Source organism: Schistocerca americana, chromosome 9 (genome assembly GCF_021461395.2).
Source record: "Schistocerca americana isolate TAMUIC-IGC-003095 chromosome 9, iqSchAmer2.1, whole genome shotgun sequence".
Lineage (NCBI taxonomy): Eukaryota > Metazoa > Arthropoda > Insecta > Orthoptera > Acrididae > Schistocerca > Schistocerca americana.
The window spans coordinates 151,375,005-151,398,989 of NC_060127.1; positions in this window are offsets into that span (position 1 = coordinate 151,375,005).

Consider the following 23,985-nt stretch of genomic DNA (forward strand, 5'->3'; position numbering starts at 1 on the left):
GACTTCAAAGTGCATGTCTGTGCAGTACCGTCTCAGTTTTTCCATGGATTCGTGAATTCCCGTCTGAAACATCACAGTTCGTAATCACTGACGGATAGCCATCGAGTAAAGCGGAAGTAATATCTGGCGCTCTGTAAAGAGGTGTTGCAGGACTTCTGCTGTTCCTAATCTACAGAAACGATTTAGGATGCAATCTGAGATGCCCTCTTAGGTTGTTTTCATGTGATGCTGTCATTTACCGTGTATAAAGCCATCAGACGATCAAAATAAATTGCGGAATGATTTGTACAAGTTTTCTGTATCGTGCGAAAAGTGACACTTGACTCTAAATAATTGAAATGTGTGCAGTTATCAACGTGAGTACTGAAAGGAATGAGCTAAATTTCAGTTTAACGATACATCTCACATTCTAAAGGCTCCAAATTCAACTAAATACTTCGGGATTACTTTGTAACGATCACATAGATAATGTTGCATTACATTAAATTATTACGTTATATGACGGGCTTATTTCAATAGTGGTACAAGTCAATTTTTGATCATTTTGAGATACAGAGTCCAAAAGTTAAATGAGCTCTGAAAAATCTACAGTAGAGATACCAGAAATATTCAAGCATATAGCTTCCTGCTAGAGATGAACCTTTCTTTCTTTTTGTTTGGATCATTAATTTCAGAAGCATTATGGGCAGAAAAGTACAGGTAAAGGACTTGTACCACCACTGAAATAAGCCCTTCATTTGTTGTAGGGAAAGCAACCAAAGACTGCGATTTATTGGTCGAACATTTAGCAAATGCAATAGGTCAAGTAAAGATACCGCTTACATCATGCTTGTTCACCCTCTTCTGGAATACTGCTGTGCGGTGTGGGATCCGCATCAGATGGGACACCGCAAAAGTTCAAAGAAGGGCAGCTTGTTTTGTATCATCTCGAAATGGGGGAGAGATGAGTGAATTCGGGTGGCAGTACTTAAAACATCTACATCTACATCCATACTCCGCAAGCCACCTGACGGTGTGTGGCGGAGCGTACCCTGAGTACCTCTATCGGTTCTCCCTTCTATTCCAGTTTCGTATTGATCGTGGAAATAAGGATTGTCGGTATGCTTATGTGTGGGCTTTAATATCTCTGATTTTATTCTCATGGTCTCTTCGCGAGATATACGTAGGAGGGAGCAATATACTGCTTGCCTCTTCGGTGAAGGTATGTTCTCGAAACTTTAACAAAAGCCCGTACCGAGCTACTGAGCGTCTCTCCTGCAGAGTCTTCCACTGGAGTTTATCTCCGTAACGCTTTCGCGATTACTAAATGATCCTGTATAGAAGCGCGCTGCTCTCCGTTGTATCTTCTCTATCTCTTCTATCAACCCTATCTGGTACGGATCCCACACTGCTGAGCAGAATTCAAGCAGTGGGCGAACAAGCGTACTATAACCTACTTCCTTTGTTTTCGGATTGCATTTCCTTAGGATTCTTCCAATGAATCTCAGTCTGGCATCTGCTTTACAAAGGCATTTTTGTCACGGCGGGAAATTTTCTCCTCCGATGGCGAAAATGTTTTTGGCGCCTACCTCCATAAGCATAAACGATCTTCATCATAAAATATGAAAAATCAGAGAGCGCATAAAAACATTTAGACGCTCCTTTTCTCCCGCACGCTGTTCGAGAGTGGGACGGTAGAGAAGAAGCTTAAAAGGTGGTTCGGTAAACCCTTTACCAGGCATTTAATTGTGATCTGCAAAGCAATCATGTAGATGAAGATATATATGTATCATTTGCTTACAGCCTAGGTCTTTACTGTAAAGAAAAGAGACTCATAACTCAATCAAAACAGTATTTAGCTTCTTATACACGACAATGATTAACAATACGAAAATCTGATAACAAATAACGCTATAGAGATTCTAAATGCGCACCAGGAAGTGACATCATGGAATCCCTTATTCTCAGCTATCTGCTCACGAGTCAATTGAAGAAATGGATACAGCTCATGGGCTTTGACGAATATGTTTTAGCCATAGATATCAATTTGTTTACTTTCGAACCATTGATAATAAATCGGCTATCTTCTGTGGCGGATCGTCATAATCAGAAATACAAATAAATGAATGTTTAATTCAGATATAGATATTGTGTTCCTGGCGGTATTTTTAAATCATTTGGGTAGATGTTTTCAATTTTACAAGGTGTACAACTTTACTTCCGCCATTTTTTCCCCAACATTTGAGGTTTTAATGAAACGAATTGGTAACACATATATCGTTCAAAGTATTTTCCATCACTGGCCACTACTTTCTCCCATTTTTCGGGCAGCGTACGAATCCCGCATCGAAAAAATTGTTCATCTTTTGAAGCGATCCACGAATCGATCCAATTTGTGACTTCTTCGTGAGATCTGAAGTGTTGGTCAGCCAGGCCATGCGCCATTGATCTAAACAGGTGATAGTCAGTGGGAGTAATGTCTGGAGAATACGGTGGATGGGGTAGGACTTCCCATTTTAACGTTTCCAAGTACGTTTTGACCTCTTTTGCAACGTGGGGTCGAGCGTTGTCGTGCTGCGAAATCACTTTATCGAGTCTCTCGCTGTACTGCGGCCGTTTGACTATTAATGGTCTGTTCAAACGCATTAATTGCGTACGATGACGAGCACTTCTGATTGTTTCACTTGGTTTTAACACCCCATAGCACAGGACACCAAGCAGGTCCCACCAAATGCAGAGCATGATCTTGGAGCCGTGAATATTCGGTTTGGCCATCGACGTGGAAGCATGGCCGGGATATCCCCATGATTTTTTGTGTTTAGGATTATCGTAATGAACCCATTTTTCGTCCCCGCTCACAAATAGATGCACAAATCCCTTCCGTTTTTGCCTCTGAAGCAACTGTTGACAAACACACAAACGCCGTTCATCGTCTCTTGGTTTCAGCTCACACGGGACCCAAGTCCCTTCTTTCTGAATCATTCCCGCAGCCTAGAGACGTTTTGAAATGGCTTGCTGTGTCACTCCTACTAATCGTGCCAATTCTTCTTGAGTTTGACGCAAGTCTTCATTCAGTAATGTCTTCAGTTCTGCATCTTCGAAAAGATTCTCACTTCCACCAGTATGCCGGTCTACAACGTTAAGAATCACTGTTCTCGAAGCGTTGACACCACTCACGACACGTTATGTCACTAACAGCGTCCTTACCATATGTACTTGAGAGCATTCGATGCGATTCTGCAACTGTTTTCTTCATATTCAAACAAAACAATAACACCTCCCGCAGATGACGAGAATTAGGCTCGTAAACTGACATTTTCAGTCAAGTACAACTTTATCATGCAGACTCAGATCGACTAATGTTTGAATGAAGCTGTGTTGACCGACATCCAAGCTAACTGCCTGACGTCTGCAATCTGTTTCTTTCGACCGCTACTTACCGTTGTCGTCATCTATCGGCAAACGGTGGAGGCAAAGTTGTACACCTTGTACCTTTGTCTCATAGTTAGTCGTCCTAGTTGCTGTTTCCTCTACAATAGATTCGTATCATGCACTACGTAGGTCAACTGAAGAACAGGATACTAGTACTAGCGAAAGAAGAAGGAAGCGACGTACAGACTTAGACATAAATACTGACCGCCGGCCGCCCGTCACAGAGACTTAAGTTCGAGTCGTGCACTTAAGGTGGCCAATAAAACTGACCAGGAACGTACCTACAGCTTTTTGCATGGGGGGGGGGGGCCAACACTATCATTTAGGAAGGTAAACCTTTCTTTGCCCACCACATAAAAGGTATTGCTGTTAACGCCAATTGAATCAATCAACCAGAAATTAAAAAAAAACACAAATACGTTTGCATCCATATTACGTGCAGGTAAAACTGTAGAGCAACACTAATTGATCCACGCCTCTTTGAATAAAACATATGTATGTAGCTGTTGAGGTATTTATTTATGAAAGAGCAACTAATTGTAAGCTAACATTGGAGGTAATTATATATTTTTGAATATCATTATTAATCATTTATATTAAGCAATAATATTATTATATCAATCTTTGTATTTAAATTGTGACACTTTGGCAGTTTTCTGTAACTTCAGGTCGTAAGTTAATTTAAAAGTAAACATTAATTACTTTAATTTAAAGTATTATATTTAGCCTTTTACGTCTCGCCGATAACTTACTAATAATTGATTGGCGACTCCATGGAGTGTCCTGTGCACCACGACCAGATAATGGATATACTTGGAAGGAGAGAGAGCGCTGGTCGTATTTCTTTGTTTTATTAACCGCAAAATCGATTTTCGGTCACTTAGTGACCATCCTCAGTGCTGTAAAATACAATTTAAATTGGTAGGCACTGGTGTCAACAAGCTTAGAGCGATTACATAAACTGAGCTCAGTTTATGTGATCGCTCTAAGCTTGTTGACACCAGTGCCTACCAATTTAAATTGTATTTTACGGCACTGAGGATGGTCACTAAGTGACCGAAAATCTATTTTGCGGTTAATAAAACAAAAAAATACGACCAGCGCTCTCTCTCCTTCCAAGTATATTACTAATAATTTCTTCACAATCTAGTTGCACCGCCAGGGGTGCAAAATTTTTTTATCCGCCACTGTTTGTCACGTTTACTTTTCAGCCAATGAACAGCCACCATTTTTGCTGGCAAAAAGTAGCTACTTCAACATGAACAAAGTTGCAACCATTATTCAATATTAAACTTCATAAAATTATATCACACTGTACAGTCTCAGAGACCATAGTTTCAAGATTAGGTACCACACGCTTTCTACGTTTATATTGGCCATAGAAAACTTATTTGAGAAAAATTATAAGAACATTTCAATAAGCGATTGAATAATTTTGTAGGTTGAGATTTACACTGCCAGTACATGTTCCTGTAACCACATGAAACTTCATTAACATCAGACTAACACCTTTCGAGACTTTTGAAGTGAGTAGTTCCTAGGGAAAACGCCCATAATCAAGGCAATTGTTACTATAAATATACATAGAAAATAGTTATTAAACATTATAACCAAATTCTCTCATGTAATAGCCTAACGCAGAATTAAACTAGAAAAAATTGGTATAATGTATTTTGCGATAGGCCCATTTGTTAACTTGTCATTAAATGTTAAACTAGAAGGTTCTTCTTTATTTTTTACAAAACTGCGGCTCAAAATCATATAACCCATTTTATAATGATAAATAGGAGACTCACCCTGCTTTGCTTCATCCTCAGTTTTCCTGGATGGTCTCGCGTTTTCATGCTGGGATTCCGCATCACGTGGTGACATTTCACTCTCTTTCGAAACAAGTGCATCAGAATTCTGTGTCTCTTTTTTAGAAAAAAACAGACCAGAAGAGATTTCTGTCTTGTCCGTTTCATTTTTTTTTTTTTTCAAACACGACTCTTTTAACAACTAAACACACACGCACGCATAGTTTAAGCTGGCTTAACACCCGACGCCCGAAACTTTGTCACTAATTGTGACTGCCCAAGGGGAAGCGACAGAACACACTGGATTGGTTCCGTTCAGTGTCGCCAGCCAAAAATAAGTTAATTCCGCTACGAGCACATACAAATTACACTACAGTTTCAAATGTAATTTATGATGTAGTCTACATAATTCCTGACGATATACAGACTAAATAAATAATTTAAGCTATAAACAAATACAGGGTTATTACAAATGATTGAAGCGATTTCACACCTCTACAATAACTTTATTATTTAAGATATTTTCACGATGCTTTGCACACACCTACAAAAACTCAAAAAGTTTTTTTAGGCATTCACAAATGTTCGATATGTGCCCCTTTAGTGATTCGGCAGACATCAAGCCGATAATCAAGTTCCTCCCACAGTCGGCGCAGCATGTCCCCATCAATGAGTTCGAAAGCATCGTTGATGCGAGCTCGCAGTTCTGGCACGTTTCTTGGTAGAGGAGGTTTAAACACTGAATCTTTCACATAACCCCACAGAAAGAAATCGCGTGGGGTTAAGTCGGGAGAGCGTGGAGGCCATGACATGAATTGCTGATCATGATCTCCACCACGACCGATCCATCGGTTTTCCAATCTCCTGTTTAAGAAATGCCGAACATCATGTTGGAAAGTGCGGTGGAGTACCATCCTGTTGAAAGATGAAGTCGGTGCTGTCGGTCTCCAGTTGTGGCATCAGCCAATTTTCCAGCATCTCCAGATACACGTGTCCTGTAACGTTTTTTTCGCAGAAGAGAAAGGGGCCGTAAACCTTAAACCGTGAGATTGCACAAAACACGTTAACTTTTGGTGAATTGCGAATTTGCTGCACGAATGCGTGAGGATTCTCTACCGCCCAGATTCGCACATTGTGTCTGTTCACTTCACCATTAAGAAAAAATGTTGCTTCATCACTGAAAACAAGTTTCGCACTGAACGCATCCTCTTCCATGAGCTGTTGCAACCGCGCCGAAAATTCAAAGCGTTTGACTTTGTCATCGGGTGTCAGGGCTTGTAGCAATTGTAAACGCTAAGGCTTCTGCTTTAGCCTTTTCCGTAAGATTTTCCAAACCGTCGGCTGTGGTAGGTTTAGCTCCCTGCTTGCTTTATTCGTCGACTTCCGCGGGCTACGCGTGAAACTTGCCCGTACGCGTTCAACCGTTTCTTCGCTCACTGCAGGCCGACCCGTTGATTTCCCCTTACAGAGGCATCCAGAAGCTTTAAACTGCGCATACCATCGCCGAATGGAGTTAGCAGTTGGTGGATCTTTGTTGAACTTCGTCCTGAAGTGTCGTTGCACTGTTATGACTGACTGATGTGAGTGCATTTCAAGCACGACATACGCTTTCTCGGCTCCTGTCACCATTTTGTCTCACTGCGCTCTCGAGCGCTCTGGCGGCAGAAACCTGAAGTGCACCTTCAGCCTAACAAAACTTTATGAGTTTTTCTACGTATCTGTAGTGTGTTGTGACCATATGTCAATGAATGGAGCTACAGTGAATTTATGAAATCGCTTCAATCATTTGTAATAGCCCTGTATATTCCATATCTTTCCCGCTGGGGCATTTCACGATCAGCGACAGCTAGGACGGCAGTGTCCAGTGGTGGACCTGAATATCGTGCTTCATTCAAATACTTGCTGTTAAATATAGTAATTGTAGTTTGATGCGACAGGTAATTTTACTCTCTATATGGAATCTGAACTGGCTAAGGCGTAAGCAGTTAATTTACAAGGTTTTTTTTAGCATTGTCTGCGTGAAACGTTTCAATGTTTATTAAAATCACAGTGAAATGTACGAATTTGTTGATGCAGCAATATTTTGATCACCTTCAGTTCTCAAATAATAATTGATACGTTTTTCAAACTTACGGAAATGTTCGTCCGTAATTGTGCACGAAATATAATATTGATCAATAACGATTCTTGTTTTGGATGTCTAGTCATACTTTCAACAAGTCACTTAACGTGTCTTCGAGTAGCTTAATAAGTCTTTCAGTTTTAATGTCTGTCATCATGGAGAAAGACTGGTCGGTATCTGCATTCCCGTGCATATATTTCATGTTTTGTACTTGGCAGTGAAAATTTAAGAGGGTCTTACATTTCGCCAAAGAAAGTTGAATTCCGCTACATTTTTAACAATTTCAGAATTTCGCCGCTACGCCACGAAGGCCAAAAAACTCCGATACGTTTAGCGGAATTCCGCTACGGTTGGCAAGACTACACTCACTTCCGTTGCACACACATTGAGGGTGGGGGTAGACACCCCGCCGCAGGGCACAGCTATTTTTCGCAGCCTCGTTCCTCCATGGCTTGTCACTACGTCAACTAAGCGCAGTGCGCGACTATTTTGTGGCACGGGGTTACAAAAGCGGGTATTCTTCTAATATTGGCGTTTTTTGTGTAAACTAAGGAAGGGGGGTCCGGAACCCCTGGACCTCACCCCCCCCCCCTTATCAGGAAACATTCCTCACACACAAATAAAGAAAAGATGTTATGTGGACATGTATCCGGAAACGCTTAATTTCCATGATAGAGCTCATTTTAGTTTCGTCAGTATGTACTGTACTTCCTCGATTCACCGCCAGTTAGCCCAATTGAAGGAAGGTAATGTTGACTTCGGTGCTTGTGTTCACATGTGACTCATTGCTCTACAGTAATAGCATCAAGCACATTAGTACGTAGCATCAACAGGTTATTGTTCATCAAACGTGGTTTTGCAGTCAGTGCAATGTTTACAAATGCGGAGTTGGCAGATGCCCATTTGATGTATGGATTAACACGGGGCAATAGCCGTGGCGCGGTACGTTTTTATCGAGACAGATTTCCAGAACGAAGGTGTCTCGACAGTAAGACGTTCGAAGCAATTGATCGGCGTCTTAGGGAGCACGGAACATTCCAGCCTATGACTCGCGACTGGGGAAGACCTAGAACGAAGAGGACGCCTGCTATGGACGAGGCAGTTCTTCATGCATATGTCAGAGTCAGAGAAGTTGCTGCTGTACAAGGTAACGTTGACCACGTCACTGTATGGAGAGTGCTACGGGAGAACCAGTTGTTTCCCTACCATGTACAGCGTGTGCAGGCACTATCAGCAGCTGATTGGCCTCCACCGGTACACTTATGCGAATGGTTCATCCAACAATGTGTCAATCCTCATTTCAGTGCAAATGTTCTCTTTACGGATGAGGCTTCATTCCAACATGATCAAATTGTAAATTTTCGCTATCAACATGTGTGGGCTGACGAGAATCCGCACGCAGTTGTGCAATCACGTCATCAACACAGATTTTCTGTGAACGTTTTGGCAGGCATTGTTGGTGATGTCTTGATTGTGCCCCATGTTCTTCCACCTACGCTCAATGGAGCACGTTATCATGATTTCATACGGGATATTCTACCTGTGCTGCTAGAACATGTGCCTTTACAAGTACGACACAACATGTGGTTCATGCGCCATGGAGCTCCTGCACATTTCAGTCGAAGTGTTCGTACGCTTCTCAACAAAAGATTCGTTGACCGATGGATTCGTAGAGGCGGACCAATTCCATGGCCTCCACGCTCTCCTGACCTCAACCCCCTTGACTTTCATTTATGGGGGCATTTGAAAGTTCTTGTCTACGCAACCCCGGTGCCAAATGTAGAGACTCTTCGTGCTCGTATTGTGGACGGGTGTGATACAATACGCCATTCTCCAGGGCTGCATCAGCGCATCAGGGATTCCACGCGACGGAGGGTGGATGCATGTATCCTCGCTAACGGAGGACATTTTGAACATTTCCTGTAACAAAGTGTTTGAAGTCCCGCTGGTACGTTCTGTTGCTGAGCGTTTCCATTCCATGATTAATGTGATTTGAAGAGATGATAAAAATGAGCTCTAACATGGAAAGTAAGCGTTTCCGGACACATGTCCACATAACATATTTTCTTTCTTTGTGTGTGAGGAATGTTTCCTGAAAGTTTGGCCGTAGCTTTTTGTAACACCCTGTATACGTCCGTGAAACCGACCGCCTCTGAGAACGCTAAGTCTGGTAATCTGCACAATCTGGCAACGCTGTAAGATGCGGAAGTGTGAGGAGGAAGTGTTGTGTATTTACGAGATATTGTGCTTTAGTGGTAATCGTGGTGCATTCTAATCTTACAGTCGCGTGTTTGCGTCCAACCGTATCTCTCTTTCTTTTTTGTTCCACAATTCGGTCCTCGTCTAAGGTTATCAGTCTGATTGAACATCGAAGATAATTCACTTCACATTCTACCCACCAGCAATAACAAATACTTCGAGAAACAATTCCGCAGGACAGCTCGTGGCTGCGTCGCGATCGTAACAGCTTACGCTCGAGCGTTTCCTCGCGCTGCAGCGGCTACCGGCCAGACGCCAACCGCCGCGCCGCCTGAAATCCGACGCCGCTCAGGTGAACGCGGCGCGACGCTGTCAGTGTATGTGTCAACTGTCACTTTTGAATTTGAAGTTCTAGTTATCATCTTGCAGTTAAGCACTGGATTTTGTATACTTGAAAATCATGAGCTACAGTTAAGCGTTGTAAAATTTGGTCGCAAGTGGAAAAAGGTGCAACAACTGCAACACAAAGAGAAAGGAGACCCCAAGGACCCTAGCAAATACAGAGGCATAGCCCTAGAAAATTTGCCTTTCAAAGTGTTCACAAAAATAATAACAGAAAGAACGAAGCAAATAATCGACGAACACCTCCCCGAAAGCCAAATGGGATTCAGAAAGGGAAGATCAACTCTGACAGCAATAGAACTCCTGCTAAACAGCGTATGGGAAGCCCTTGAAGACAGAGAAAAGTTCTATGTAGTATTCATAGATTTTACAAAATCCTTTGACTTTATAAACAGAAAATTAATGACCAAAAACTAGAGGAAACCCTGGGAAGAAACAACATCTGGCCACGAATTATAAGCGCAATACTGCAAAGGAACGAAGCAAGAATATCAGACAATCTCTCCCTATCGGAGCCGATACTCCAATCAAACGGAGTACTACAGGGAGACCCTCTGAGTCCTCTGTTATTTAACATTGCAACGGAAGACATTGTAAGAATACCCAAAAGGGAGGCTGTAGGCTCATATGCATATGCAGACGATATTGTAATAGGTGCAAAGAATATTGCAAAGTTACAAGAAGCGATAAACGATATGGAAGATTGGTGTGTCGAAAACGGCTTCGAAATAAATGTGGCGAAAACAGAAATGATGATACTCAGAAATGGAGGAAGAACACCTGCATCAGCTGAGATCTTCATACGAGATAGAAAACTGAAGATTGCACTGGACTACAAATACCTAGAGGTCACAATACAAACAACTGCAAAATATTTCACAAAACATGTAACAGGGAAAGCAATGCAAGCAATAATGGCAATACATGGAATACAATACATCAGATCCCTTAGCCTAGAGACGGCAATGGCACTAATTGGAAGGAGAAACAGCATTGGTCGTATTTTTTTGTTTTATTATCCGCAAAATCGATTTTCGGTCACTTAGTGACCAACCTCAGTGTTGTAATATACAGTTAAAATTGGTAGGCACTGGTATCAACAAGCTTAGAAAGATCACATATACTCATATGTGATCGCTCTAAGCTTGTTGATACCAGTGCCTACCAATTTTATCTGTATATTACAGCACTGAGGAGGGTGCCATGATTGACCGAACATGGACAAAGGAAAACTTCGAAATGAGACACGTGATCACCAGATTGGCAGTCCACGGTTTCCACCACCTTATTTGCAACAACACGTCATATCATGAACCAAACGAAATGTGTGAGTGTAAACGCGCAAACGTTACCAAAAGGACACGAACAATAAGTGACTATACAAATCACAATATGTGAAATTTCTAATTTATCTTATTATTATCACTGTACATTGAATTTGTATGGTTACTTGGCTGAAATAAACTTATTATTAGTATATGCTTTTGGTATAACAGAGGGGTGAATGCAGAGGACGCAGCTCGAAAGATTTGAACTGTGTGCGTAGCGAGTGCTTTTGGAAAAAATACGCGGAAGTCTCTACTACTGATATAAGTGATGGATTTCCATTTAACCACTATGCGACATTTGCATTCAACAGTAAGGTTCAGAAGTCTGGTTTAAGAGTCCTGCATGCCCTAATTCGAAACAAGAAAAACCAACGGAGTGACAATTATTGCAATTTTGCTTGAACGTTATCAGGTAGCTCATTGAGCAACATTATATTACTGGTGACGAGTTATGATGCCTTTATCGTTAACTTGCTAACAAGAAATGAAAGGCTGAGCCCTCCCCCCCCCCCCCCCCCCCCAAAAAAAAATAAAAAAATTCTAGAAATTTTTACCAAACCTTTAAACACATACTTAAAGGATATCAGGCACCAAGTATTTGTTTCAAAGATGAAAATGGCAAAATAGGATTCAATAGTAAAGAAAATTGTGAAATTTTAGCAAATTCTTTTGAAAAGTTGTTAAACTGTCCAGTTCCAACAGATAAATTAGAATTTCCAGTGACACCTCAACATCTAGAGGAAGATTTCCCGCCAACAGAGCTAGAAATTCATGAAGCCATCAAAACACTCAAAAACAATAAAGCAAGTGGTGAAGGCTCCATTACAGCAGAATTATTGAAGTGGTCAGAACCAAAAATCATAAAGGATCTACAGCTGCTTTTTGAGAACATTTGGAAAACTGAAAAGATTCCAGTTGAATGGAAAACAGCATTCAAAAGGGAGACAAACAAAAGGTCAGTAATTACAGAGGAGTGTCACTTCTGCCAGTGGCATACAAAATATTATCAAAAATTTTCCTCAACAGACAAACAACTAGCAGAATATCAGGGTAGTTTTCGAAAGGGAAGATCCTGTGCAGAACAAATTTTTAACTTAAAGTCAATAATTCGTCATAGAGTGTTAACCAGCAAACCTATACTAGTGTCATTTATAGATTTCAAGAAAGCATTTGATTGTATAGACAGAGAAACGATAGATAAGGTCAATAGAGAATTTGGTGTTAAATAAAAAACTAACAAACATAATTCGTGAAACACTAACAGGTACAGTATCTAAAGTCAAATTTATGGGAGAAGTATCTCAGCCTTTTGAAATAAAAACTGGTGTTAGACAAGGTGATGGTTTATGAACTTTACTGTTTAACTATGTTCTGGAAAAAAATGTAAGAATCTGGAATTCGGAGCTGAAAAATCACAAAATTAAACCAATAACGCTGGGAAGGAAAACAAATGGAATTAAGGTAAACTGCTTGGCTTTTGCGGATGATGTCGCAATACTTTCAGAAAACCTGACAGAAGCAGTTACTCAAATAAACATTCTGAAAAAATTACAAACAGAAATGGTCTAAAAATTTCAGCTGAAAGAACAAAATTCATGACAAATATAAAAAATGCACCAAAATATATAGAAACACAAATAGGTAAAATAGTGTGAGGAAATAAATTTAAATATTTTGGAGAAACTATATAACAGAATGGACTAGAAAAATCTGCAATAGATGTAAGAATTAACAAAATGGAAACAGCATATGGTTTAACCAAAAATATTTACAACAATAAAAGTATATCTAGAAATATCGTACTATAGAGTTTCCCAGACCGCAGCGCCATCTGTTGTTGAAAATTGTAACTACTGTAATTTAGAAAGTTTGTCTGCCTGAAAATGTACTGTTGTCCCAAGCATATTGCAACAAACGGTGTATTTCTATCGCTGCTCGTTTAGTTTTTATTGCCGTTTCAAATATACCGGTCATTTTTGAAACACACTGTATATTACATGATTTGTACTTGGCAGTGAAAATTTAAGAGGGTCTTACATTTCGCCAAAGAAAGTTGAATTCCGCTACATTTTCAACAATTTCAGAATTTCGCTGCTACGCCACGAAGGCCAAAAAACTCCGATACGTTTAGCGGAATTCCGCTACGGTTGGCAAGACTACACTCACTTCCGTTGCACACACATTGAGGTTGGGGGTAGACACCCCGCCGCAGGGCACAGCTATTTTTCGCAGCCTCGTTCCTCCATGGCTTGTCACTACGTCAATTAAGCGCAGTGCGCGACTATTTTGTGGCACGGGGTTACAAAAGCGGGTATTCTTCTAATATTGGCGTTTTTTGTGTAAACTAAGGAAGGGGGGTCAGGAACCCCTGGACCTCCCCCCCCCCCCCCCCCCGCCCTTATCAGGAAACATTCCTCACACACAAATAAAGAAAAGATGTTATGTGGACATGTATCTGGAAACGCTTAATTTCCATGATAGAGCTCATTTTAGTTTCGTCAGTATGTACTGTCCTTCCTCGATTCACTGCCAGTTGGCCCAATTGAAGGAAGGTAATGTTGACTTCGGTGCTTGTGTTGACATGCGACTCATTGCTCTACAGTAATAGCATCAAGCACATTAGTACGTAGCATCAACAGGTTATTGTTCATCACGAACGTGGTTTTGCAGTCAGTGCAATGTTTACAAATGCGGAGTTGGCAGATGCCCATTTGATGCATGGATTAACACGGGGCAATAGCCGTGGCGCTGTACGTTTTTATCGAGACAGATTTCCAGAACGAAGGTGTCTCGACAGTAAGACGTTCGAAGCAATTGATCGGCGTCTTAGGGAGCACGGAACATTCCAGCCTATGACTCGCGACTGGGGAAGACCTAGAACGAAGAGGACGCCTGCTATGGACGAGGCAATTCTTCGTGCAGTTGACGATAACCCTAATGTCAGCGTCAGAGGAGTTGCTGCTGTGCAACGTAACGCTGACCACGTCACTGTATGGAGAGTGCTACGGGAGAACCAGTTGTTTCCCTACCATGTACAGCGTGTGCAGGCACTATCAGCAGCTGATTGGCGTCCACGGGTACACTTCTGCGAATGGTTCATCCAACAATGTGTCAATCCTCATTTCAGTGCAAATGTTCTCTTTACGGATGAGGCTTCATTCCAACGTGATCAAATTGTAAATTTTCACTATCAACATGTGTGGGCTGACGAGAATCCGCACGCAGTTGTGCAATCACGTCATCAACACAGATTTTCTGTGAACGTTTTGGCAGGCATTGTTGGTGATGTCTTGATTGGGCCCCATGTTCTTCCACCTACGCTCAATGGAGCACGTTATCATGATTTCATACGGGATACTCTACCTGTGCTGCTAGAAGATGTGCCTTTACAAGTACGACACAACATGTGGTTCATGCACGATGGAGCTCCTCCACATTTCAGTTGAAGTGTTCGTACGCTTCTCAACAACAGATTCGATGACCGATGGATTGGTAGAGGCGGACCAATTCCATGGCCTCCACGCTCTCCTGACCTCAACCCCCTTGACTTTCATTTATGGGGGCATTTGAAAGTTCTTGTCTACGCAACCCCGGTACCAAATGTAGAGACTCTTCGTGCTTGTATTGTGGACGGCTGTGATACAATACGCCATTCTCCAGGGCTGCATCAGCGCATCAGGGATTCCATGCGACGGAGGGTGGATGCATGTATCCACGCTAACGGAGGACATTTTGAACATTTCCTCTAACAAAGTGTTCGAAGTCAGGCCGGTACTATCTGTTACTGTGTGTTTCCATTCCATGATTAATGTGATTTGAAGAGAAGATAAAAATGAGCTCTAACATGGAAAGTAAGCGTTTCCGGACACATGTCCACATAACATATTTTCTTTCTTTGTGTGTGAGGAATGTTTCCTGAAAGTTTGGCCGTAGCTTTTTGTAACACCCTGTATACGTCCGTGAAACCGACCGCCTCTGAGAACGCTAAGTCTGGTAATCTGCACAATCTGGCAACGCTGTAAGATGCGGAAGTGTGAGGAGGAAGTGTTGTGTATTTACGAGATATTGTGCTTTAGTGGTAATCGTGGTGCATTCTAATCTTACAGTAGCGTGTTCGTGTCCAACCGTATCTCTCTCTCTTTTTTGTTCCACAATTCGGTCCTGGTCTAAGGTTATCAGTCTGATTGAACATCGAAGATAATTCACTTCACATTCCACCCACCAGCAATAACAAATACTTCGAGAAACAATTCCGCAGGACAGCTCGTGGCTGCGTCGCGATCGTAACAGCTTACGCTCGAGCGTTTCCTCGCGCTGCAGCGGCTACCGGCCACCGGCCAGACGCCACCCGCCGCGTCGCCTGAAATCCGACGCCGCTCAGGTGAACGCGGCGCGACGCTGTCAGTGTATGTGTCAACTGTCACTTTTGAATTTGAAGTTCTAGTTATCATCTTGCAGTTAAGCACTGGATTTTGTATACTTGAAAATCATGAGCTACAGTTAAGCGTTGTAAAATTTGGTCGCAAGTGGAAAAAGGTGCAACAACTGCAACACAAAGGGAAAGGAGACCCCAAGGACCCTAGCAAATACAGAGGCATAGCCCTAGAAAATTTGCCTTTCAAAGTGTTCACAAAAATAATAACAGAAAGAACGAAGCAAATAATCGACGAACACCTCCCCGAAAGCCAAATGGGATTCAGAAAGGGAAGATCAACTCTGACAGCAATAGAACTCCTGCTAAACAGCGTATGGGAAGCCCTTGAAGACAGAGAAAAGTTCTATGTAGTATTCATAGATTTTACAAAATCCTTTGACTTTATAAACAGAAAATTAATGACCAAAAACTAGAGGAAACCCTGGGAAGAAACAACATCTGGCCACGAATTATAAGCGCAATACTGCAAAGGAACGAAGCAAGAATATCAGACAATCTCTCCCTATCGGAGCCGATACTCCAATCAAACGGAGTACTACAGGGAGACCCACTGAGTCCTCTGTTATTTAACCTTGCAACGGAAGACACTGTAAGGATATCCCAAAGGGAGGGTGTAGGCTCATATGCATATGCAGACGATATTGTAATAGGTGCAAAGAATATTGCAAAGTTACAAGAAGCGATAAACGATATGGAAGATTGGTGTGTCGAAAACGGCTTCGAAATAAATGTGGCGAAAACAGAAATGATGGTACTCAGAAATGGAGGAAGAACACCTGCATCAGCTGAGATCTTCATACGAGAGAGAAAACTGAAGATTGTACCGGACTACAAGCACCTAGAGGTCACAATACAAACAACTGCAAAATATTTCACAAAACATGTAACAGGGAAAGCAATGCAAGCAATAATGGCAATACATGGAATACAATACATCAGATCCCTTAGCCTAGAGACGGCAATGGCACTAATTGGAAGGAGAAACAGCATTGGTCGTATTTTTTTGTTTTATTATCCGCAAAATCGATTTTCGGTCACTTAGTGACCAACCTCAGTGTTGTAATATACAGTTAAAATTGGTAGGCACTGGTATCAACAAGCTTAGAAAGATCACATATACTCATATGTGATCGCTCTAAGCTTGTTGATACCAGTGCCTACCAATTTTATCTGTATATTACAGCACTGAGGAGGGTGCCATGATTGACCGAACATGGACAAAGGAAAACTTCGAAATGAGACACGTGATCACCAGATTGGCAGTCCACGGTTTCCACCACCTTATTTGCAACAACACGTCATATCATGAACCAAACGAAATGTGTGAGTGTAAACGCGCAAACGTTACCAAAAGGACACGAACAATAAGTGACTATACAAATCACAATATGTGAAATTTCTAATTTATCTTATTATTATCACTGTACATTGAATTTGTATTGTTACTTGGCTGAAATAAACTTATTATTAATATATGCTTTTGGTATAACAGAGGGGTGAATGCAGAGGACGCAGCTCGAAAGATTTGAACTGTGTGCGTAGCGAGTGCTTTTGGAAAAAATAGGCGGAAGTCTCTACTACTGATATAAGTGATGGATTTCCATTTAACCACTATGCGACATTTGCATTCAACAGTAAGGTTCAGAAGTCTGGTTTAAGAGTCCTGCATGCCCTAATTCGAAACAAGAAAAACCAACGGAGTGACAATTATTGCAGTTTTGCTTGAACGTTATCAGGTAGCTCATTGAGCAACATTATATTACTGGTGACGAGTTATCATGCCTTTATCGTTAACTTCCTAACAAGAAATGAAAGGCTGAGCCCTCTCCCCCCCCAAAAAAAAAATAAAAAAATTCTAGAAATTTTTACCAAACCTTTAAACACATACTTAAAGGATATCAGGCACCAAGTATTTGTTTCAAAGATTAAAATGGCAAAATAGGATTCAATAGTAAAGAAAACTGTGAAGTTTTAGCAAATTCTTTTGAAAAGTTGTTAAACTGTCCAGTTCCAACAGATAAATTAGAATTTCCAGTGACACCTCAAAGTCTAGAGGAAGATTTCCCGCCAACAGAGCTAGAAATTCATGAAGCCATCAAAACACTCAAAAACAATAAAGCAAGTGGTGAAGGCTTCATTACAGCAGAATTATTGAAGTGGTCAGAACCAAAAATCATAAAGGATCTACAGCTGCTTTTTGAGAACATTTGGAAAACTGAAAAGATTCCAGTTGAATGGAAAACAGCATTAATTCACACGCTGCATAAAAAGGGAGAAAAACAAAATGTCAGTAATTACAGAGGAGTGTCACTTCTGCCAGTGGCATACAAAATATTATCAAAAATTTTCCTCAACAGACAAACAACTAGCAGAATATCAGGGTGGTTTTCGAAAGGGAAGATCCTGTGCAGAACAAATTTTTAACTTAAAGTCAATAATTCGTCATAGAATGTTAACCAGCAAACCTATACTAGTGTCATTTATAGATTTCAAGAAAGCATTTGATTGTATAGACAGAGAAACGATAGATAAGGTCAATAGAGAATTTGGTGTTAAATCAAAACTAACAAACATAATTCGTGAAACACTAACAGGTACAGTATCTAAAGTCAAATTTATGGGAGAAGTATCTCATCCTTTTGAAATAAAAACTGGTGTTAGACAAGGTGATGGTTTATGAACTTTACTGTTTAACTATGTTCTGGAAAAAAATGTAAGAATCTGGAATTCGGAGCTGAAAAATCACAAAATTAAACCAATAACGCTGGGAAGGAAAACAAATGGAATTAAGGTAAACTGCTTGGCTTTTGCGGATGATGTCGCAATACTTTCAGAAAACCTGACGGAAGCAGTTACTCAAATAAACATTCTGAAAAAATTACAAACAGAAATGGTCTCAAAATTTCAGCTGAAAGAACAAAATTCATGACAAATATAAAAAATGCACCAAAATATATAGAAACACAAATAGGTAAAATAGTGTGAGGAAATAAATTTAAATATTTTGGAGAAACTATATAACAGAATGGACTAGAAAAATCTGCAATAGATGTAAGAATTAACAAAATGGAAACAGCATATGGTTTAACCAAAAATATTTACAACAATAAATGTATATCTAGAAAAACAAAACTAAAACACTACACCACGGTGGTACGACCAGAACGTTTATATGGATCTGAATGCCTAACGACGAACTATAAGATGGACAAACTAGAGGTACTGGAAAGAAGGATTATTAGAAAAATAATGGGTGCAATGAAAACTGCAGATGTTTGGAAAATAAGAAGTAATGAGAAGATCTACAAAAATATAGAGAAAATATCTGAAGTAATGGCCAAACGAAGATTAACCTTTTTTGGACATCTCTACCGGACGGATGGAAATAGACTAACAAAACAAATACTCCTATATTTCTGGAAGAAGAAATCGACAATAGCATGGATTACAGAAGTAAGAAAAGATCTTGAAAGAAACAACATCAAAGAATCAGAAATAGCAGAAAGAAACCGTTTTAAAAACAAAATACAAAATTGGGAAGGCTTTCAAAGCAGAAGAAATAAAAAATCGGGAACAACATGGACAAGAATTAAGGAAGAGACTTCATGGGGAGAAAAGAGGGAATCCTGGAAAAATAGGAAACAACAACAAAGGAAGAAGAGGAAATGAAGTTTTAAACGTGATCCTAGTTGGTGAATACGATTGTAAAAATAAATAAATAAATAAAGATGTAAACTCGAGAAAAGAGTAGTGTGAACATAATATTTTCCATCTGATAGCTCCAAAAGTGTGTTTTGCACTACGATATCTTCCCCATGGGTGCGTCCATCACAGCCGGAATTTGTTGCCAACAGCTGAGACACTTTTCGGTCGCAGTGTAAGAAAATCTACCGACAAAACTACATAAAGTGTGCCGATGCATGATAACGTACTATGTTGATTTGAGAAACAAAACTATGCAGGAGATTGATAGGTAACTCATCTCTCAGGCACTCGTCCCTCTGATCGTATACTCGTAAAATTTTACCTTTCCCGCTCTCGATCGATCAGCCGTCAAGACAATTCATTTCTAGACGAAAATGCTCTTCAAACTGCACTGGTTTAATGACATTTTGCTGGAGCGTGGTCTTACGATTTCCTTATCGAGTTTCTATCTGCCTGCTTGTAGCTCTGGCACAAAAGAATTAAAAAGATGGCTTTCAGCGAGACCCGAAAGGCGCACGAGAGCAGCTTGCAACTGGTAGCCAAGCGTATTACCTCGGAGCTGGTTTTTTCCTAAAGTGGGCAGACATCATTTTGAGTTTGAACTGTTGGAAAATATCAGTCAGACGTATGCCGTTGGTTTTAGTGTTTCCGTGTGTAGAATTTTTACCAATGATTTTTCTGTCGCAAAATGAGCGTTGAAGTCTCCCATTAGCATTTCCACGTTCTTCTTGGTGAATTTTGCTCATGGTTTTTTCGAATGTGTTCCAGAATTTGTCGGAATTTTCGGGGGTTTTCTTATTTTCGATGTTGGTGGGGGCATGTGCATTGATGAGTGTATATTTTCCATTGGCGCTCTGGATGCGCATAGTGGTAATTCGTTCGTTGATGGGTGTGATTTCTTTGACAGAGTTGATAGTGGATCCTTCTACGAGAAATGCCATGCCAAAGGTTGGTGCGCATTTTGTAAGCTTTTGTTGAGTTTTGCTCTTGAAGATGCGGTAGTTTCCGCAGTCAGTTAATCATGTTTCTGGAAGAGCAAGGATGAGAACTTTTTGTCGGCCGAATTCTTATGTGAGATTATTTAGTTTTCCTGTTTGGATCAATGTATTGATATTTATTGTTCCAATGAATGTTTTCTGCTTGTAGGGAAGTTTACCAGAGATCTCCGATATTCTCTGCCGTGATTGCATGACTCCCCATATTCCGAAAGTACAGTTGCCGTCTGTCGAAGGGTGGGTTGTTTAGCACCTGGGATAAAGGTGTATTTACTTGCACAGTCCATTTTTGCATGTGTTGAAGCCTTTGGAACCAAATATTTTCAGCCGTGCTCATTGACCTAACAGACGGTGACCAAAGTACCGGTGATTTTCACTCAGACATGTCTGGATTTTGGGTTCAGCGGGTTAAATAGCCGTTGAGGATTGTGTTAGTATTTGGTACACCGATATATTTGGTTTCCTCGTTACCACCCATATCTGGAAGGCTTCACCCTATCTACCACCTGTGGAGGTGCCCGATGGAGGATCTGACAACATCAATCGGGACTGTTATTATTATTGTGTCATCAGCAAATTCGATACGGTGTATGCTCCCACCATTGAAACAGATGTGTATTGTCCGATTCGGTATTTGCATCACATACACTGCATACAAATACTTTCAGAAACGACTTCCTAACACTCAAATCAATACTCGATGTTAACAAATTTCTCTTCTTCAGAAACGCTTTCCTTGCCATTGCCAGTCTACATTTTATATCCTCTCTACTTCGACCATTATCAGTTACTTTGCTCGCCCGATAGCAAAACTCCTTTACTATTTTAAGTGTCTCATTTCCTTATCTAATTCCCTCAGCATCACCCGACTTAATTCGACTACATTCCATTATCCTCGTTTTGCTTTTGTTGATGTTCATCTTATATCCTCCTTTCAAGACACTGTCCATTCCGTTCAACTGCTCTTCCAAGTCCTTTGCTGTCTGTGACAGAATTACAATGTCATCGGCGAACCTCAAAGTTTTTATTTCTTCTCCATGGATTTTAATACCTACTCCGAACTTTTCTTTTGTTTCCTTTACTGCTTGCTCAATATACAGTTTGAATAACATCGGGGAGAGGCTACAACTCTGTCTCACTCCCTTCCCAATCACTGCTTCCCTTTCATGTCCCTCAACTCTTATAACTGCCATCTGGTTTCTGTACAAATTGTAAATAGCCTTTCGCTCCCTGTATTTTACCCCTGCCACCTTCAGAATTTGAAAGATAGTATTCCAGTCAACATTGTCAAAAGCTTTCTCTAAGTCTACAAATGCTAGAAACGTAGGTTTGCCTTTCCTTAATCTTTCTTCTAAGATAAGTCGTAGGGTCAGTATTGCCTCACGTGTTCCAACATTTCTACGGAATCGAAACTGATCTTCGCCGAGGTCGGTTTCTACCAGTTTTTTCATTCGTCTGTAAAGAATTTTGCAGCTGTGACTTATTAAACTGATAGTTCGGTGATTTTCACATCTGTCCATACCTGCTTTCTATTCCCTAGTGCGCCTTATTGCAGCCGATCTTTCATCGCTAAATTGCTTGAGTGTATTTCGAATCCGGGGTTTAGTAAAGGTAAGCCACCAATCGACAAGTGAAAAATAATGCTTCTGGGACTGGGTTGTCCGCCGCTATACGTCTGAGATGATGCCTTCCAGAGAGGGGCCCGTGAGATGTAGAGCGTTTAGCTTCCATAATGGGTGCGAAAGATGGGCCCCCTGCGGGACGTGGTTAAAAGTACTGAAACAGCACAGTGATCAGTGAAACTGGCAGGAATTCCATCAATCGATAAAAGCTGACTACATATGGGGGTAGATAAATAAAAGCGGTTTAATCGGATATTTGCAGTAGGTGTAAAAAACGTAAACCGCACCAATATCTGCAAACCCAAGCATCCTGGAGATGCAAGGACGTCACCATATCATTAAGTTCACGACAAAATGTATAATTGGAGGTCTGATCAACACGACACAAGACGCAGTTAAAATCGCCCCCTAACAAAACCTTGCGCGGGTTCCGTCGAGTTAATAAACAACTTCTTCCTTCTAAAACCGCGCGCGATCGGGTGAACGACCGGATCCAGACGGAGCGTAAAGAAAAATTAAGGTGAGGTCATAAAAACTACAGCCTATACCGCGACCATCATCTAGCGTTTCGAAGTCCGTCAGCGGGATTCCATCTCGATAAAGCAAAGCCATACCGATAGAATCTGCAAGCGCGACATTGAAAAACATAGAATATCCAGGGAGACAAAACACATCAAATAATACCTCTTGTAAACACACGATATCAGCTTGGGAATCGAAAATAAACTAGCGTAACGCAGAAAGCCGTAATTGGCAACTTATCGTATTAACATTGAGGGTTAGAAATTGTAACCGCTCAGTGTCATTCAATACGATCACGACGACACCCCTCGATCGACGTTAGCACTCGTGGTGTCACTCGCCTTCATACATGGCAGTGAACGTTTGAAAATTGTTGACGCTAGCTCAATGGTCGTCAATTGATTTAAATGTATTTCCCGGCTGACTCTTAATTCAATTACTGCCACGGGGGTGAGGAGAAAGAACACACCCTGGTGGTACCAGCATTATGCGTATTTAGATGTTCGATTAATCTGAATGGTTTGCAATGTTCCAGCGATTCTATTCGAACTCTATGCTGATGTACCGACAAGGACCACTTTCGCAGATAAAGATGGAAGTACGTAATGGATGTTCAGTTTCTCAATGTAGTTCGTCGCACTCACACATTACACATCCGCTGTAAGAACAATTTCATGCATTTACATTTTTGGTGTCCCACAATATTGGGGTCTAGTGAAGCAGGGGATACAACCCGTCGGCTTTGAACAATGACGTCATTCCTTAGTCATAGATAGTAATGTCTTCGCTTCGAGGCATAGATAATAAAGCAGTTCTGTGTTCTAATAAGCGCTATCATTAAAGTAATTGAATGTGAATCTAAAAGCGATCGTTTATCTATATTTCACTATTTTACCATATTTCACTTTCTTATTCCACCAATATGCTTCAGTAGCTGATAAGTGTTTTTTGGCTTATTAAAAAAAAAATCTCACGAGATAGAATAAACTGATCCTACTTCATTAAGCAATCAATAAAAAAACTAAACTAAAACATAACAGCTTTTGCTGTTATGTTTTAGTTTAGTCTTTTTATTGATTGCTTAATAAAGTGGGATCAGTTTATTCTATCTCGTGACATTTTTTTTAAAAAAAGCCAAAAAGCACTTATCAGCTACTGAAGGGAGCTGCAACACTAAGAAGAATCGCTTCTCGGCTTTTGACAAGATCAATGTTTATCTCTCTCGCATTCCTTTGTTTCTCAACATTATCCTCAGCTCTTTCATCTTTGTAATACATGCCCCCTGGCGACTTGTGACGGCATTGTTCAAACCCGACGGGTTGTATCCCCTGCTACACTAGACCCTAATATTGGTTGGCTAAATATTATGACGATACGTTGCATACAGCTTCCACAAATATTGTTTATCATGTAGTCAAGACTACGTAGTGAAATGTAGTTTGTTTATT